Source organism: Geotrypetes seraphini, chromosome 6, assembly GCF_902459505.1.
Source record: "Geotrypetes seraphini chromosome 6, aGeoSer1.1, whole genome shotgun sequence".
Lineage (NCBI taxonomy): Eukaryota > Metazoa > Chordata > Amphibia > Gymnophiona > Dermophiidae > Geotrypetes > Geotrypetes seraphini.
In genome coordinates this window covers 61,000,174-61,018,416 of record NC_047089.1, presented here as the reverse complement: position 1 = coordinate 61,018,416, position 18,243 = coordinate 61,000,174, and the positions used below count along the sequence as shown (strand labels likewise).

At 41.5% G+C, this 18,243-nt stretch overlaps 1 long non-coding RNA gene across 1 annotated transcript in view; it reads left to right on the top strand.

The window, feature by feature from the left end:
- Positions 1–18,243, top strand: part of LOC117362227 — a 189,643-nt gene that overhangs the window by 155,370 nt on the left and 16,030 nt on the right. The window contains exon 4 of the long non-coding RNA XR_004539834.1: positions 9,766–9,999. This is a non-coding gene — a long non-coding RNA (uncharacterized LOC117362227). The remainder of the gene's footprint in view (positions 1–9,765; positions 10,000–18,243) is intronic.

The following is an 18,243-nucleotide window of genomic DNA, read 5'->3' as shown; positions in this document are numbered from 1 at the left end:
AGATATTTTACTACTCTACATTCCACCCCCTATAAATCACAGTAATTCAACTCTTTTACAAAATTTGCTTTTTGATTTTTGCTCATCATCAAATTACCCACTCATTTTAGGTGACTTCAACTTTCATTTCGATGAGCCATCAAATTACTTATACTAAAGAAATTTTATCTTACACTAACACCTTGAAGTTACTGCCCATGATCCAGGATCCAACTCATTCAGCAGGTCATACTTTAGACATGATCCTAACTCCGAAATCACAGTTTTTTACCCTGGATAACCTCCTCAATGTTTCAATCCCATGGTCAGATCACCATCTAATTTCCTTCAAGTTGCATCTAAGAAATAAAATAAAGCTGGTATTGCATCCTAGAAAAATTAGCTATCGCGATTACTCTAAACTCGAGGAAAAAAATATCCAACCAATCATAAACCCAGAAACACTAAATTTCTTAAAAGGCACCCTTGATGAGCACTTATCAATCTGGAATACATCAATACAATCTCTACTGGAGAAGGAAGCCACAACCATTAATAAACTCATTCCTATTCAAAAAATACGCAATCCTTGGTTCTCGCATGAGCTCTTATTGATCAAAAGACAACTGAGGTGTCTGGAAAGAAGATGGCGGAAAAATAAATCTGACGAAAACCAAAAATCATATAAAGAACTTGCATACTTCTACAAGTCTAAAATCAATTTCACAAAAAAACAATATTATTCTAAAAAAATCTCGAAGGCAAGAAACCCCTCTATTTTGTATTCAATTTTAAAATCCTTATCACCTAATGCACTGATAGATGCTAATAAAAATAAACCATCAGCCCAAGAACTCGCTAATTACTTTTGTGAAAAAATCAACATAATACGTAAAAATTTTGATCAACCCATATCTGAGATCCTAATTGATAATCCAGATAACAATCTTCTTCCATTAGCAAAATGCTCTGCCTTTAACCTCCCATCCTTAGAGGACATCGAACGCCTTTTCCTCAAAGTAAACTTAAAAGGTTCTAGTTTAGAAATTATCCCTCCATTAATTTTAAAAAAATTTTTTTCCTGTTTTGGTCCATTCATACATCATTTTGTACTAAACAGCATCAGCACAGGCATTGTTCCTTCCTCCTGGAAATCTGCAGTAATTTTTCCTATACTGAAAGACCATAAGTTAAGTTCAGAGGAAGCCTCAAATTATCGCCCCATCACAAATATCCCTTTCTTGGCAAAGCTAACAGAACGAGTAGTTTTTGAACAGTTATCCGACTTTATCGAAGCAACAAATGTGTTGCATCCCAATCAGACAGGATTTCGGAAAAATCACAATACAGAATACTCTCTGATCGGGTTAACCACAAATATAATCTATCACCTGGACCATCACAATTCAGTTATTCTCTTTTCTTTAGACTTATCCGCCGCATTCGACACCATCGATCATATCTTACTTTTAAACAGGCTAAAATCCATTGGTGTCTGCGACCAAGTTCTACAATGGTTCACCTCTTTTTTGTCAGATCGAAAATATACCGTACATTTTAATAATACTACTTCTAAATCTTTCTCCCTAAATTACGGCATCCCTCAAGGTTCAATACTATCCCCACTGCTGTTTAATATTTTTCTATCGCCCCTTCTGAGCCTATGTCAATCCATAGGTTTCACAATCTACACATATGCGGACGATATTCAACTGTCCCATCCCATAAATCCAGAAAAATCAGAAGACATACATCAGATCAACCAGAAATTAGAAACAATCAAAAATTGGTTGAATTCCAATAGATTATCATTAAACATTAATAAATCAAAAGCTATGCTCTTTTCACACAAACAAGGACTACAGTTGTGCTCTACTTTCAACATCAATAACACGCCGATTAATATTGTTTCATCATTAAAATTATTAGGAGTCATTATCGATGAAAATCTCTCTTATCATGAACACATAAGTAGCATAGTTAAATCCTGCTTTTATCGTATACGTCAAATTCGTTCTATTTCCAAGTTCCTGGAACCAAAATCCCTAAATATACTCATACACTCACTCATCATCTCAAAGCTAGACTACTGTAACTCATTATTACTAAATATTACCCAAAAAGAAAAGAAACGCCTGCAGATAATTCAAAATCTTGCCGTTAAATTAATTCACAACGGGAAAAAATATGACCATGTATCCCCTTTTCTGATTGCCTCACATTGGCTTCCCATCAATCATCACATCATCTTCAAAATTTTACTTTTGGTATTTAAAACTTTATCTACAAATGAACCGCAATTTATAAACAGGATACTCATCCCATACAACTCTTCTCGTTCCCTTCGCTCATCAAGCCAAGATCTTTTGGTAGTCTCTTCTTTGAAAGTGATTAGCACAAAACGATATGATATATTCTCAGTAGTTGCACCTCAAACCTGGAATTCTCTCCCCAAATATATTAGAGATGAAAAAAATATTAGTCATTTCAAAACTAACTTAAAAACCCTTCTGTTTAAAGATGCGTTTACCTCATATATGGAATAATTGCAGAGCACCAGTCTTTTTAAAAATAAAAAAAAAAGTAACCCTCCTATTGTTTTTTCCTTTTATGTTTCTCTCTTTTTAAAATGATTAATATTGTAACCTGATTCCCTCTTCCCTTCCTTCCAGTTGAGTTTGTTGGTCTGTAGGTCAAACCCCTTTTTATTTTGATTTATTGTTATTATTATTATTATTACCTTGTATTTTAATATATGTTCAAATTTGGATTTTATAGTAATTCGCTTAGTGTTTTATTTGTTATCATTATTCTGTATTTTATTTTACATTCAAATTTGGATTTTATTGTGCATCGCTTAATATTTTATGTATAAGCGATTCATCAAATTTCAAATAAACTTGAAACTTGAAACTATTCCCTTCCCCAATGCATCTTGGGATGCACCGGGGAGGGTCCTGAGGCTCTGATTGGCCCAGGGTGTTTAAGGCTCCTCTTATGGGAGGGGCCTTAAACAACTTGGGCCAATCAGAGCCTCAGGCCCCTGCCCAGATGTATCTGGAAGGGTCCTAGGGCTCTGAGTGGGCATCTCTCCTGCTGCCCGGGGGGGGGGGGGGGAGGCGGTCAGGTCAGGTAAAGTGCAGTAGGAGAGAGTGTGCATCTCTCCTGCTGCAGGGGGGGGTCAGGTCTTGGTCTTAGGGAAGGGGTGTTGTGATGCAGTAGAGAGAATGGGCATTTCTCCCACTGCATCACAACACAGGGCTTTCTAGCAGTCTGACACTGACTGGCACCCCTGGACTGACTGTCACCAAAAGCCGATGTCGCTTATTGAAAATGGCTAGGCATTTTTTTAGGATCCACTGGAGGGCTCATTTCAATGTTGAAGAGCCCATTTGCATGTCAGTGTTGGAGACTGCTAGAAACATCGCTAAAGACAGAGATCATCCATTTTGATAATCTACCACTAAACTGCGTACAGGCTAAACCGCCGGAAAACAGTTTAGCGATGGCATTAAACTTTTGAGAATCTTGCCCTCAATTCTATAAAAAGTAGGCACCTAGCCCAAAGCACCTACACTAAAAGTGGGCATGGTTAGGGATGGATCATGGGTATGTTTTGGAGTTAGGAGCCTCTTTGTGAAATAGATGCTTTTAGGCTTCAATATTGGTGCCTAACTTTAGGTGACAAAAACCCTGGCATAAATATGGTGCACCTAAATATTACGATGCTGAGTGCCACCTAAGCATGATTCTATGGGTGCCGAAGTTTTAAATAATTGGTTTCCAAGTTTATTCATGTCTTACTATCCCGCACCAAGGGTACAAACCTTCTGGGCGGCTTATAATCTAAAATCAAGTCAAAACTAAAAACTACAATTTAAAATCAATTACTACATACAGATTAAGGTTAAAAGCAGAACTACAATTGTTATAAGAAAGTAGGAAGGAAAATACATTAGGTTATAACTTCTTGCGTTTTGGTGCTGATACTGGTGCCTAACTTTAGGCAGACTTTATAGAATCAGGGTCTAAAACCCTATAATTTATGCGGTTAACTTCCAAGTTAACCACATACATTTTTACGACTTAAAGGGCTAGATTCACTAAGCAAACTGATCGTGTACCAATCGGTTTGTGACTGCTTTACGACCAAATTTCCCTCCGGCCTGATTCATTTACCTCTCCTGCAATCCGCTTCAAATCCATGCATGCAAATGAGGGGAAACGCATGCAAAGTAGGCAGGGACACAATTCACCAAACAAATTTAGTACACCAATTGAGCTGGCAGATCAAGAGTAGAAGCGACTGCTGGGGACCAGTCGCACACACCTCTGCCAACTCTCCTGCTCCATTGCTGTCCTGCACTCTGCCCTGATCTTAGGGGTTTTTTGAAGCTAAAAACCTACTGTCATGAATACACTAAGCTACACAGAAAACTAACAGGGTCTTGTTTATTTTCCACCTCTATCAAGTGTGCCCTCAAATGCCAGAAGGAAGAAAAGGGATGGAGCAGCGGAATTTCAAAATAACTTTTGAAAAGATGGCTTTTGTTGTTCTAGCTAGCACCTCCTAAGCATTTCATTTCCCTTCAAACATTTGTGAAAGCCGCCAGTTCCTGCACTAAATCTTGTCAGACTCACATCTCAATACACGGTGGCACTTGCAATCCTGCTGCTCACACAAAAATGAATCAGGAAAGATGGGGGATGGTAACAGAAAACCAGGATTGCCTTATTATGGGTCTCCCTCCGGAAACAGGTCACTGGACAGTTGCGCAAAGGTGGTAGAAATGGTTCTTGATCCCACATGTAATCTTTACTCCTCTTATGAGCCTGTTTCAGAATTTAAAAAAGAAGCCTGTCCAGTCCCGATCTTCCAGCTCTGCCGCCTTTCCTGCAGTGCGATCCCGTGGGTTTGGTCTGTGCATGCATTGGGATCGCAGACCTGTGCTCTGTGCCGGCAGATGGGGGCGTTTCTCCGATCGTCCCCATCTGCATATTAGAGTTTAGGTAATTCATCGGGCCTGCCCGGATCAGGCAGGTTCGTGAATCTAGCCCAAAGTGTTTCCAATTTTTTTATTCACTCAAAGAATCCCTAATTAATTGGAAAATAAACACCTACACCCCCCCCCCCTTTACCAAACCATAGAGTAGTTTTTAGTGCCGGCTGTGGCAATAACAGCTTCTATACTCAGAGAATTCCTATGCGCATCGGAGCTGTTATCACTGCGGCCGATGCTAAAAACTGTGCTACGGTTTTGTAAAATGGGGGGCTAAACTTACAGAGGGGCATAATCGAAAGGGACGTCTAAGTCCTTTTACGTCCATCTTGCAAGTCGTCCAAAGTAAAAAATAGCTTAAGACACATTTTCGAAAAATACATCCAACTTTTTTTTTGTTTCGAAAATCGTAAAATTATACATCCTGCCGATCTAATCGTCCAAGCCGCTAAATCGTCCATCTTTATACCACATTTTCGTCCAACTTTTCGTCCAAGTCCAAAACGCCTAGAACAAGCCCTGTTGGACGTGGGAGGGGTCTGCAAAGTGATGGACTGCACACCCAGATATGGCACCTAAATAGTGGGGTACCTTACAGGGCACTGCTGTGAACTTCACAAAAAGGGTGTCATGTCTTCTCCTCCCTACAGCTCCCTTATAAGTTATGGTGAGCCCCCCCAACCACCTCCAGAATCCCCTAGACTCACTTATCTACCACCCCAATAGCCCTTATGGCTGCAGGAGCCACTTATATGCCAGTAAAAAAGGGTTTTGGGGGTGTATAGGGGAGTGCTCATGTTTAAGTATCAATGCAGTGAATACAGGGGCTTATGGGCATGGGTCCTCCTCTCTATGGGTCCCTAACCCACCCCCAAGACGACTTAAGTTGCCTCTGTGCTTGATTAGGCTTTCCTATGCCAGGCGGCCAGGTGATGATGGTCTGGAGGCTGAATTTTAAAGATGTGATTAATATTTTTATGGGGGTGGGGGGAGGGTTGGTGATCACTGGGGTAGTGTGTGGGGGTCTGTATTATGTGTTTTCAGTGCTTATCTGGTGAGTTTCGGTGGGTTTTTGTGACTTAGACCATGTTTTTACACGGTCTAAGTCACAACGTCCAAGTTTCGTCGATTGTGGGCTATATAACTTTCGGTTATACATGCTGTACAACTAAGTCTAAGCCGGCCCACGTCCTGCCCAACTCCACCCTCGACACTCCTCCCAAAACACCCCGTTTAGCTTTGGTCATTCAGCGGCACTATGAAGGCCTAGGTCGTTAAGAAATACATCCAAAACCCGTTTTTAGTATCGGCACTTGGACGTTTTTGAGAAATGTTCGTCCAAGTGCCGACTTAGGCTGGTTTTTGGACGTATTTCTCTTTCGATTATGAGCCCCACAATGTATAAATGCCTAGGAATATAAATCCTTATAGTATTTTATTTTTGAAGAAAAGTAAATGTTTAAAGAGTCTGACAGCTGTTCCTTAGTTACTGGCAGACACATGGAACACAGAATTCATCAATAGTATTTGGGGGATAGAAGGAGGAGGATTTGTATTTTGGAAGTGTGGAACAAGAAAAAAACCTAAGAAGACTGTGACAGAAAGCAAAAGAGTCAACAAACAGGGCAAATCAGAAGCTGTGTGCTTTTTCCAATAACACTGGTCAACAACAACAACAAAAAAAGTTTTTCTTTGCTACTGAGAACTTAAGAACTTAGTTAATTTAATGACGCTGCTTTCAGTCAGCTAGCACGTCAGGTTTCTGAGAAACACGTTACTGATTTTTTTAAGACAGTTTGCCATATCGGCACAATATTGCGAGTATGTACTGTGTCACACCAAACTTGTGTTAAGGAGGAGTTTACGCTGAAAACAAACATGAAGACAATAAGGAGACAAGTTACAGCTTTTATTTACACCTGTCTTAACTCACACAAAAGTGATGTCAGCATGTTCAGAATGTTTGAGACACTTTTATACGCTTGTACTGTACATTTGTTTCTTTTTGCAAGAACCAATAATAGTCTCCCTTCATACTGGGATTGAACTTTCCCTGATATTCGCTTTCCATCACCCTGATATCTTGATGAAATCTTTTCCCATGTTCATCGCTGACATCACCAGGATTGGGTGAAAAGAAGTTGAGATGAGAATGTAAGAAGTGCATCTTAAGTGACATTCTGGCACCCATTAGCTGATATGCTGTCAGCATGTTCTCCACAAGCTCAGCATAATTCTCTGATCTGTGATTACCAAGAAAATTCTGAACAACCAGCACAAATGCTGTTAATCCGGAATAGCAGACTGCGCAGCACACATGAGGTGCCCACGCTTTATCTGGTCGCCAACTTTACAGCCAAAATAATGCTTGCATGCACTTTGAAGTCTGCTGGACAGATTCTTTCGCTGATCTTGTGCAGTAAATTGTCCGCAGACATAACAGAAATTATCAGAATGGTTAACACAACCTTGTCTGTTCATAATAATTATAATATCTTAGACAAAACCAAACAAAATCTAAAAATTCACAGGTAGAAAAAGCAGCACAATCACTTTCAAATTCCTGGTATATGTGATCGATGAGCTGTCCTAAAATGCAATATTGTGTTACAGAAACAGTAAAATACCGACGCTTCACGGTAGCTTTATTGACGAAAATGATATAAACACAAACTGATGCATAACTTATAAACAGGATGTGGTAGACGAAAACTGTTTTCAGATTTAGAGTCAGCATGTGGCCCTTGTTAAGGTACAGGTGACAGAACTCCAGCAGCAAAATGCTTGTTGACCAGTGTTAATTATTCTCAACAAGCAGAACATAGATCCAAGCCCTTTAGGAGGATACCTGCCATGCTTATATGCCCTTTGAGTGTTTCGATAAAGATCTCGGTGTCAATTAAAATGTCATTTACTGAAACTGATCACTATTGTATCTTGGATGAAATCCAACATTGACTAGATTTGACAAAAAATAAATGTTGAGGTAAGGGCTGTAAGGTATTGCTATTAGAAAGGCTCATAGTATGATCTTAATGCAGGGAAGAAAATAAAAATCTGAAATACATCGATTGCTAGTTTAACTGAAAGAGGCTCATCCTAATTCAGAGACAACCATTTCTTCTAATTTCAAGATGACTTATTCAAAGCCTGCTTTTTGAAACAATATCCTTATTGGTGCACATTTAAAGCACAATATTATCTCAGTGTGGGAGTCAAGCAAAAGGTCAAACCTGTAGGAGTATTCTCTCTCTGACTCAGGATCACAGTTAAAAGCTTATCACTGAAATCAAACTTCTTAACCCTTTCAACAGTGAAGGCTTGTTGAAAATAAAAGAAGAGCTTCAGCACTAGTGTGTTTTAAGATAATTTCATTTCATTGAAAAAAAAATGTTGAAGAACTTAGAAAATTCTGCTTTTATCTGACATTCTCTTTTCAGCAAAACCTTTATTTCACAGGCTTCATCCATCTGTGAATATGGGACCAATGGATGAAGCCGCAAGAATGATTTTGAGTGTTATAATGGCAACATGTACAAACATGAGCAATTATGTTTTCAAATTTTTCACCTGTTGTGTACTGATTTAGCATGTGCCACAAAACTTATGCAAATTGCCTAAGGAGCTAGATATCACTCAAATCAGCTCATTAGGAAATTTTGCATGTGCAAAGTTTTGCAAAATTGAAATTTTGTTTGAAAATTAAGTGCATCATTATCCCCCTCTTTTACTACAGCACGCTAGCCGATTTGGCATGCGCTAAATGCTAACATATCCATAGAATATAATGGATGCGTTAGCATTTAGCAAACGCTAAATCCGCTATTGCGCCTTAGTATAAGGACCCTTATGGTTTTGTGAAAAGTTTATGATTTTGCACTGACTTTTTCACAAGAGCCTCTTTGTATATTAGTCTCAAAGAATGAAATCTGGATGACTGATATGGTGGAGAAATTTCTGACACCCCCCCCCCCATACATACACACACCAAGGCAAAACCTAGTAAGTGCCTGGTAACATATGTGTGGAAAATTGAGCAAATTCTAATGCTATTTACCAGGTTTAGTCATAGGTTTAACCACAAATTTATGTAGATACTCATAGCGTGAGTTTTAATGGGGGTGGGGGGGAGTTCTTTAACTCAAAAGTGACAAAACATCTCTTTTACGAACGCATAGCGCGAGTTTTAGCGTCATCAGTGGTGGTAACTGCTCTGACGCTCATAGGAATTCTATGAGCAGTTACCACCGCTGCCGGTGCTAAAAACCGCGCTATGCGTTCGTAAAAGAGAGGGTTTGTCACTTTTGAGTTAAAGAACTGACTTGTTTTCAGTCAACTTCTATGCATCATTGCAAGAGGCAAAATCATGTATCTATAAAACCATCTCAAACTCATTCTTTGTGATTTTGTCAGATACAAGGCTTTGACTTGGTAAGGGGGGAGGGGGTCTGATTTGTGACTGGTTATTAGGATTGACAGTTAGTTCTATTACTAAATGTTGCCAACTGTCACAAGCACGCATGTAGCAGATCACAAAATTGCTTGCAATTTTACAAGAAGCAAAAATTAAAAAATACAGTTTTTTTACCCCTTCTCTTGACATTGACATCATATGTGCCCGAATACAGTATGAGTTTACAAGAAAAGGCAGTGCTGTTTATGAACAACTTGGGTGGACAAGTTCCTAACGTATCTCTTGATAGTTTGTTCAATTCCTGTCATGCTAATTGGTCTGTTACATTTCTGAGAAACTTCTCCAACCCTGTTTCCTTCCTATTTCTCTTAGTACACAAGGCTGGTGTGATTTCTACAGCCCTAGAAACTTTCTACTTATGAAACCCCAGGAGACGAGTCCTAAGGAACAGATACTAAGAGGCTTCTCATTGGTACCAAAGCAAAAGTACTAAAAAATATTCAAGGACAAAATGGCATTTTTCCAACTCCATATTGTGTAAACAGGCTTGGGACATTGCTACTAAATTATAGCCTTCTGCAGAGTGAGAAGTACACAGTCATAGAAGTAAGAATTAGTAGACAAAACAAAACCTTATGTCATATCTCAATCATAGCATTGCATATTTTCTCTGCTGCTTTCAGCCTGACCCAAATGGCTTAGAACAGGGGTGGGCCACCTTTATATAAAGAGGGCTGCAATAATGTCAGTACTACCTCTGGGTAGGGTTACCATATGGCTCCAGAAAAAGAAGGATGGATTTAGACATCCGGGTTTCACTTCCACTCAAAGCAATGGAAGCAATGGGGACAGATAGAGACATCTGGGGTTTACTTCCATTGAAAGCAATTTAAGTAAAACCTGGATGTCTCAATCCTTCCTCCTTTTTCTGGGGGTCATATGGTAATCCTACCCTTGGGGGCTGCAACATTATGTAATGGCAGAACTGGAAATCCACACAGCTTCACAGACCTTCTGTGATAGATAAATAAATAAAAATATAGCTAAAAATGATGGAAATTGCTAGAGTTGCTATTCTGAAAATGCATGAAAGAAATTTGCATATAATGGAGGCAGTGTATTCAAATCAAGTTTATGCATATTCATTGTGGATATCCTGAAAACCTGACTGGCAAGGGGGTACTCTAAGTCCGAGTTAAGAAACACTGTTCTATAACACTGCACACACATTTTAGGAATGCCTCTGTTCTTCCCATGCCAGTCTACCTTTTGGATTACGCGCTATGGGATTTGGGCACACATTCTTATAGAACAGCATATGTAGCAAGATATGCGCTCAACTCTAAATTGATGCAAATTAGGGCCAGTCAGGACTCAATTGTTGGCACTAATTGTCTTGTTAGTCAATTAAGTTGGGCACCCATCTTGGTATTGGCACCTAAATATTGGTACAAAAACTGCAAAAAAATCTGCTAAATAGCTCACAGTCACAATAAATATATTATTTAATATGTGATTAGAATTGTGGATTGCATGACAGAACATTGTAAAGATAAGAAACATGTGTTTAATGACTTTAGATGTGCTGTGATCGATTCCATGATCCCCACACACCGTAGAGGGGATTTAAAACGGAGACTCCATCAGCGAGAACAGCAACTGATTTTTGAATTGAACACTGTGTGGCCATATGGACTAAATCAGAGAATAGAATGGAATGCTTTTTTTTTAAGTTAAAGTGAATAAGAAGTTGGCGTTTTTGATTTCCTGCAGTTCTGGAAATGATGTCATCTGACTGGGGCTTAAAAGTTCTTCCTTAGCAACAACAGCAGATGAATCCAGAGACCAATGGGATAGCCCACATCTACCAGCAGGCGGAGATAGAGAAACTGATTAACAGGTGGTCCTATTGGCTAGCACTCCTCCTGTATAGTCAGTATGCTCTATCTCCCAGCAGGTGATGATCGCTATTCATCTAGCTCCTGGATTCTGGCTGTAGCTGGAAACTCATTTTCTCCTGTCAAGATTTTCTCTTCAGTGAGCTTACAATTCTATTTCTCCTGTTGAGATTTTTCTCTTCAGTGAGACAGGGGTGTCCGGCTGAGCGGTGCCGGCTTTAGGGGTTACATCTGGGCCCCCCAGGTCCCTGCCTCACCCTCCCTCCTATGATAGAGGGTCTATATGGGTCTCTATTTTTTCTTCTTTCCCTGGGGGGAAAAAAAACCCCAAGAGACTACATTTCCTTTCCATGATTGAGCACTCTCAGTGGTGCTCAACCAATTCCTGCCGGCGTCTAACAGCCCTGTGTGCCGGGTTGTGAGTATACCTTTTTACATTGCAATTACGAGTTATATTTTCTTGTTGTTGGTGTTATGTTTGGTGCTTCGGGGGACATCCTGGTAAATGCTAGTCCAGGCTGCCATGGAAGTTTTGTTAATGTATGGCCCGTCTTTATTCCTCTGAGCAGCCGTTCTTGCTCCGCGAAACAAGGTCCCTTTTGGGGAATTGAAGGAGCATTCTTGCAAAAAATTGTTGAGGTTAGGGAAGCCATCTGAGTGACATCAGATTTTCTGGAAACCAAATACAAGTTCAAATGAGCTCAGATAAGTGACTGGCATGCATGCACTCTTGGCATCTGTTCTACCTTTGGGTTGATTGGGGATGTTAAAGTGGAGGTTTTTTGTGCCTATGATAAGAATTTGGCAACTATATTTTACCTGGTGTAAATTGCTGCAGTAAATGCTTTTGAGTCTTTTTTCTCCCGAGTGATCTCCTCAGCTACTAGTGAGCAGGCCTTCCATGTGACTTATTAGATAATACATTTATTGTGACTGTGACCCAAATATTGGCACCATATCTATATAGGGTCCAGGGAAAATGTTTAAGCGGTTCACAATAAAACATTATTTAAAAAAAAAAAAAATGGGACAACTCAGTATCACACACTAGGCTGATCTAAATTGCAATCTAAAATATTAACTGCAAACAGGTGTGGTTAAATCATTAATTTGAAAATGTGCATTAAACTGCATGTGAAGTGATAGAAAGTAAAGACAGTGACGGGTAAGATAGCTGCCCTATGCTCTAATTTCAAGGCTTCAGCCCAGTACTCAGCAGAGGTTCAGTTCTTAGTATGTTTGCAATATAAGAACAATGTTTTCATATCTAGTTAAATCCAGGGTTTCTGTTATGGTATTAGTTTCCTAAGCCTGCTACTGAGCAAGTTTAGAAATTCTTTCAGATTTTGAGTCAATGGATGAATGCGTAGTGGTTGGTTGTTTTTTGTACAACAGGTTCTAAGCCTTTCACTTGCCGTACCGTGGAGTTATTTACATAATAGATCCTGCTAATCAGGGTTCTTCTGCTCACAACCTGAATTTGACTTCCTGAACAGAAAGGCAAAGGAACGTACATTTCAGAGGTCAAGGACAATTTACACCTGGTAGAACCTGTTATTAGAGAAAACTATGCATGCTTATGACACTCTTCCATTATAACTGGGGTAAGTCTAGTGGCTGAGAGATTACATATGAGCTTCTATATTCAACAAGTTCAGAATTCTCTGGCCTGAAACACTGGATTTAGTATGGAATTTTCATTGTGTGTCTAGCATTTGCATTTTTTGATTTGGATCCTCTGCCCTGGGAGTGTGTGGTGCAGTAGTTAGAGCTACAGCCTTAGCACCCTGAGGTTGTGGGTTCAAATTCCTCCCTGTTACCCTGGGCAAGTCACTTAATTCCCTCATTACCCCAAGTACACTAGATAAGAGTTTAAAGCCCACTGGGACAGATAGGGACATATGATAAAGTACCTAAATGTAAACCACTTAGGATATAAGTGGTATATATATATATAAATAAATTAAATAAATTAAAGATGCACCCTTAATAAATGTAAACTACGTTGCCCGTATGACAATCTCTGTTCTTTGATTAGTTGCTATTCACTTTCAGGGCAGTACCACATTAGATACTAAGACTCACTGATTAAGGGTATGTCACACTCATCTGAAGGCTCTCACACTCTTTGAGTCCCTTGTTTCTCTCATTAGGAATGTGTCATGCTCATTTGAAGACTCTCTTACATTTTGAGCCTTTTCTCTCACTCTTTAGGAGTGTCTCATACTCATTTGAAGGCTTTTTCACTTTCACACTGGGCCTAATTCTCAAAACAGCACTGTAAGGTAGGCGGAAGATAGAAACCCTACCAACACCTAACTTAATTGGTTTAATTGTTAATAAATGGTGCGGTAATTGAATATATAATGAAAAACAATCCTAAATACTGCAACTAACTAGCAGTGCACTTTAGTGTTAATAGCCCTGAAGATTGAAGGGGCTATGGCCTCAGAATCGGAGCCTATGCATCGCAATAGCAGTCACAGGTTAAGACTAGTCTGCGTAGTATACTCACTCCTGCTCCAATCATCGGCCAACACCAATGCAAAAATTTTTTTAAAGAATTTTCAAAAGCATATAAATCTACCACCCCATATGTTTATATGAAGTAAGTGCAAGCCATAATGTAAAGAAACAAAGACCAAAAAAGCAACTTAGCTTTATAGCTGATTTGTCTTTACAGGAAGTAACGGTCACTAGTGTTCGTATGCCGACGCGGCCAGCGTTTCGCGGAGTTTTATTGTTTTAAGTCATCCGCTGCGTCAGGGCCACTAGGACATTCAAAAGGTCAAGGCTTCACTGTAAAATTAAAAACAAAATCAAAAGATATATTAAACTCATCAAATCAAGAAACCAAAAAAGCGGTAATTGAATATGTCATTTAAAATCAATTAAAAAGTAATTTTAAAAATGTAGGCGCCTACAAAGAACACCATCCAAGTCCCGTCTATAGAAGTGCCCACTGGCGCCTATGTCAAAAGTAGGCATGGTTTGCAGCAGAAGTGGAAGTAGGCGCCTCTGTAAATGCGATTCTCGTCACAGGTAGGCACCGTAAATGTAGTCCTGTTAAACCATGGCCTACATTTCCGGCTCTTACTGTTGATGTAGCCATGATTCTACAAATGGCGCCATCGTGTGACTGACACGTGAACGGCACCGCTTTTGTAGGCAGCCGCCAATAACGGCGCCATTGGCATAATCTGGCCCTTTGAGCCCCTTCTCTAACTCATTATAGCACAGCGACAATGCACTAATCTTCATCTTTATGTTCATGAGAGGCAAGCCTAAGAGAAGAAAAGTAGGAAGATATCTGAGCACACCTTCCTGTGTACTTTGCCTCCCTTTGCCATATCCCTTTTCCCTGTACCTACACGTGCATGTGCTCTAAAACCCAAGTGTATATGTTTATCCACTGAGTAGAGGACACATTTGAGTTTGGAAGATTTATGCAGGTAACTATTTAGTTACCTGGGCAAATTCCTATGAAAATTGTCTCTCTGTTTTATCCTATCAGAGGCATGAAAGCAAAGTAAATAGCATTTTAAGTTTGTTTTTTCATTTGCAAAGTAATATGACACTTAAGTCTTTCTAGATTTATACCCTGGTCACTTTCTGACTTTAAGTCTTACTCTTTTGGGTGGTCTAACATAAGAACATAAGAATTGCCATTAAGCCCAGTATCCTGTTACTAACATTGGTCAATCCTGGTCCCAAGTACCCAGCTGGATCTGTAGACAATCCCTGTTTTCTTGCCTATCTCTACAATGTGTTCCTATAATCCCCAGAAATGAACTATTGACCAGTCAATGGTTCCCTGAATTAAAAAAAACCCCAAACCAATTTGTTAACTAGAAAAGTTAATGAAAGATGAATGTGTTTTTTAAAAACTTGGGTATTGAGAGCACAGGTTGATAAAAGGATTTCCCAAGATGATAAGAGAGAAACAATACTAGAGGCAACTCTTGAACTCCTGACCCAGGACTTCTTATGAAACGAAGCCCAATGCACTAGGCAGAGCCAGTCACATTACATTACATTAGAGATTTCTATTCCGCCATTACCTTGCGGTTTAAGTCATGTACCTTTTACCTTCATTCTCTTCATATCCTGTTTTCTTACAACAGTGTATAGATCTGAGCAGGTTCCTAGGTTGTGGATGTGGGTAGGGGTTAGTGCTGCCCGATTCACTTTGGTGAGTCAATTCGAATCGATTTGCTTTTTCCCCAAATCAGATACACCAATTCAGTGAACAGCCCTCTGCCCCGGTGAGGGCTGACATATCTCCAGGGCAGGGCTGCCCACACTTTTTTGTCTTGCAAGCTACTTTTAAAATGACCAAGTCAAAATGATCTACCAACAATAAAATTAAAAAAAACAAAACCACAAACCACACTGTATGCAGAGAAAATGTTAATTATCATTTATATTCGGGTTTTTGCCAAAGAGGTCAAGGCAGATGACTTTGGGCAGGATTCACTAAACCTCCAAACCGTGCACAATCCGTTTCCTATTGCATGCCAGCCGACTGATTCAGTAAAGGCCTGTATGCAAATGGAGACGATCGTTAGCACGCCCCCTACCCATGGCCAGAGCAATCCCTGCTCATGCGTACACCCTGACAGTAGTGACAGGAGAAGCAGCCTCCTGTCACTGCTGTCAGGGCTCAGCCCAGTCCAGATCTCTCTTGCCTGCTCCCGGACTCTCCTGCTCTCTACCGCCATTCCCTGCAGTGCAAGCCCTTGGTTTTAAAGTGGGCCTGCACTGCGGAGAACGGCAGCAGAGAGCAGGAGAATCTGGGAGCAGGCAAGAGAGATCTGCACGACACCCCCCCAGGCCACAATCTCTCCTGCCTGCCCTGCTCTGTCGCGCCCAGCCCCTCAACGGAGAAAAAAGCAGGAGGGATACCAACTCCCTCCTGCCATCGTCGTGTTTTTGTTTTTTTTAAATGCTACATGCATGCAGCACGGCCCCCGCCCCTTGTCCCCTCAACTGGCAAAGCCCTCTCCCTCCCCCCACCACTGACCGGCATGGCCCACCTCTAGCAGTAAAAAGTTGTGAGCCGGAGGGTTGCTCAGTCCCTCCTGCTCCTAGGCCTCCCACCCCCAGCACGATCCTGGTCGAACCAGGCGGTCAGACTCGGTCCACCCACCCCGGTACCTGTAAAATAGTTGAGAGCAGGAGGGGTGCCTAGTCCCTCCTGCTCCTTGGGCAAGGCTCCCCAATATCTTCGGGAGCAGGAGGGATGCCCGGACCCTCCTCCTGCTCCTACACCGCTCCAAAATCAGGGACTTCCTTAGACTCCTCCCTTAGGAAGAGCCTGATTGGCTGAGGTGCCCCAGCAGATGATACGCCAGGGCGGGGCCTAAGGCCACTTTTGGGCAGCGGCGGGCAGCAAAGTAGGAGCAGGAGGAATTTCCTCCTGCTCCCAAAGATTTTGGAGCGGCGTAGAGGAGGAGGAGGGTCCGGGCACCCCTCCTGCTCCCAACTATTTTACAGGTAATGGGGTGGGTGAGCCGGGTCCGACCCCCTGGGCCGACCAGGGGTGGGCTGGGGGTTGGAGGCCTAGGAGCAGCAGGGACTGAGCACCCCTCCTGCTCCAACTTGGATGTGGGGGGTTGCCAGCCCGGCTCGGCTGAAGGGCTGAGGGGTTGGTGAGCCTAAGGAGCAGGAGGGACCGAGCACCCCTCCTGTTCCCAACGTTTGGTCCATCGGACCCTCAATCTTTTTTTTACTTTTTAGTAGTTTTAATCCGCTTTAAACTTGTTGATTAAAACCATGGGTTCACAGGGCGAGGAAGGGCAGTGCAGGGCGGCAGGACTTCAGTGCAGAGAGCAGGACTTCAGGGCAGTGCAGCTTTTTTACATAGGCCAGGGAGCCCATGGTTTTAACCTGCTGGGCGGGGAAGGGCAGGAGATCTTCGGTGAAGGGCAGGAGAATGGCAATGCAGCAGGAGAGATTCGAGGAAGATTGAGGCAGAGCAGGGCAGTATTAGAGGCGAGCAGGCAGGAGAAATTGCAGGGCAGAGAGCAGGGCTTCCAGTGGGATAGACGTTTTCGACTGGTCCCCAGCAGTCGCTTCTTCAGGTGATTAGCCAGCTCAGTCAGATCTGAAATTTTGTGTAGTGAATTGGGTCGCTGTCCAATTTGCATGCGTTTTACCTCATTTGTATGCACAGATTCGAAGCGGATTGCAGGAGAGTTAAGTGAATCAGGCCGGATGGAAATTTGATAGTAAAGGGGTTGCAAACCGATCGGTACACGATCGGTTTGCTTAGTGAATCTAGCCTTTTAAAATATGCAATGTCACCTCAGTAACAACTATACAAAAATAGACAAATATACCCCCCTCCCCTTTTACTAAACTGCGATAGCGGTTTTTAGCGCAGGGAGCTGCGCTGAATACCCTGCGCAACTCCTGACGCTCATAGACTCCCTGCACTAGAAACCACTATTGCGGTTTAGTAAAAAGGGGTCATAGTGCAAAATATAGATAGCAGATATAAATTCTCAAAATGGACATATTTTGATCACTAAATTTAAAATAAAATCATTTTTCCTACCTTTGTTGTCTGGTGATTTCATGAGTCTCTGGTTGCACTTCCTTCTGACCATGCATCCGATATTTCTTCCTTTCTTTCTGCAACCTACATGCTTCCTCTTCTCCAGACCTCATTCCATTTCCCAACCAAGACCTCTCTCTGTTCCTCCATGAGTCCAACTTTGTCTTCCTCTCTCCCTGCCTGCCCCCTGCCACCCAACACACTCCATTCCCTTCCCTAATTTTTTCTTCCTCTCTCCCAGCCCCCCTCCCCTTTCTTTCTGTCTTTCTTTCTCTCTCCCTGCCCTCCCCAAGCCACTGCCGGTGATTTCTCCCTGCTTCTCCTATGCAGCAACAGGCTAGGCACGTGCAGCCATTGCACAAGCGTAGGGTCTACAATCCTTCCACCCCCACG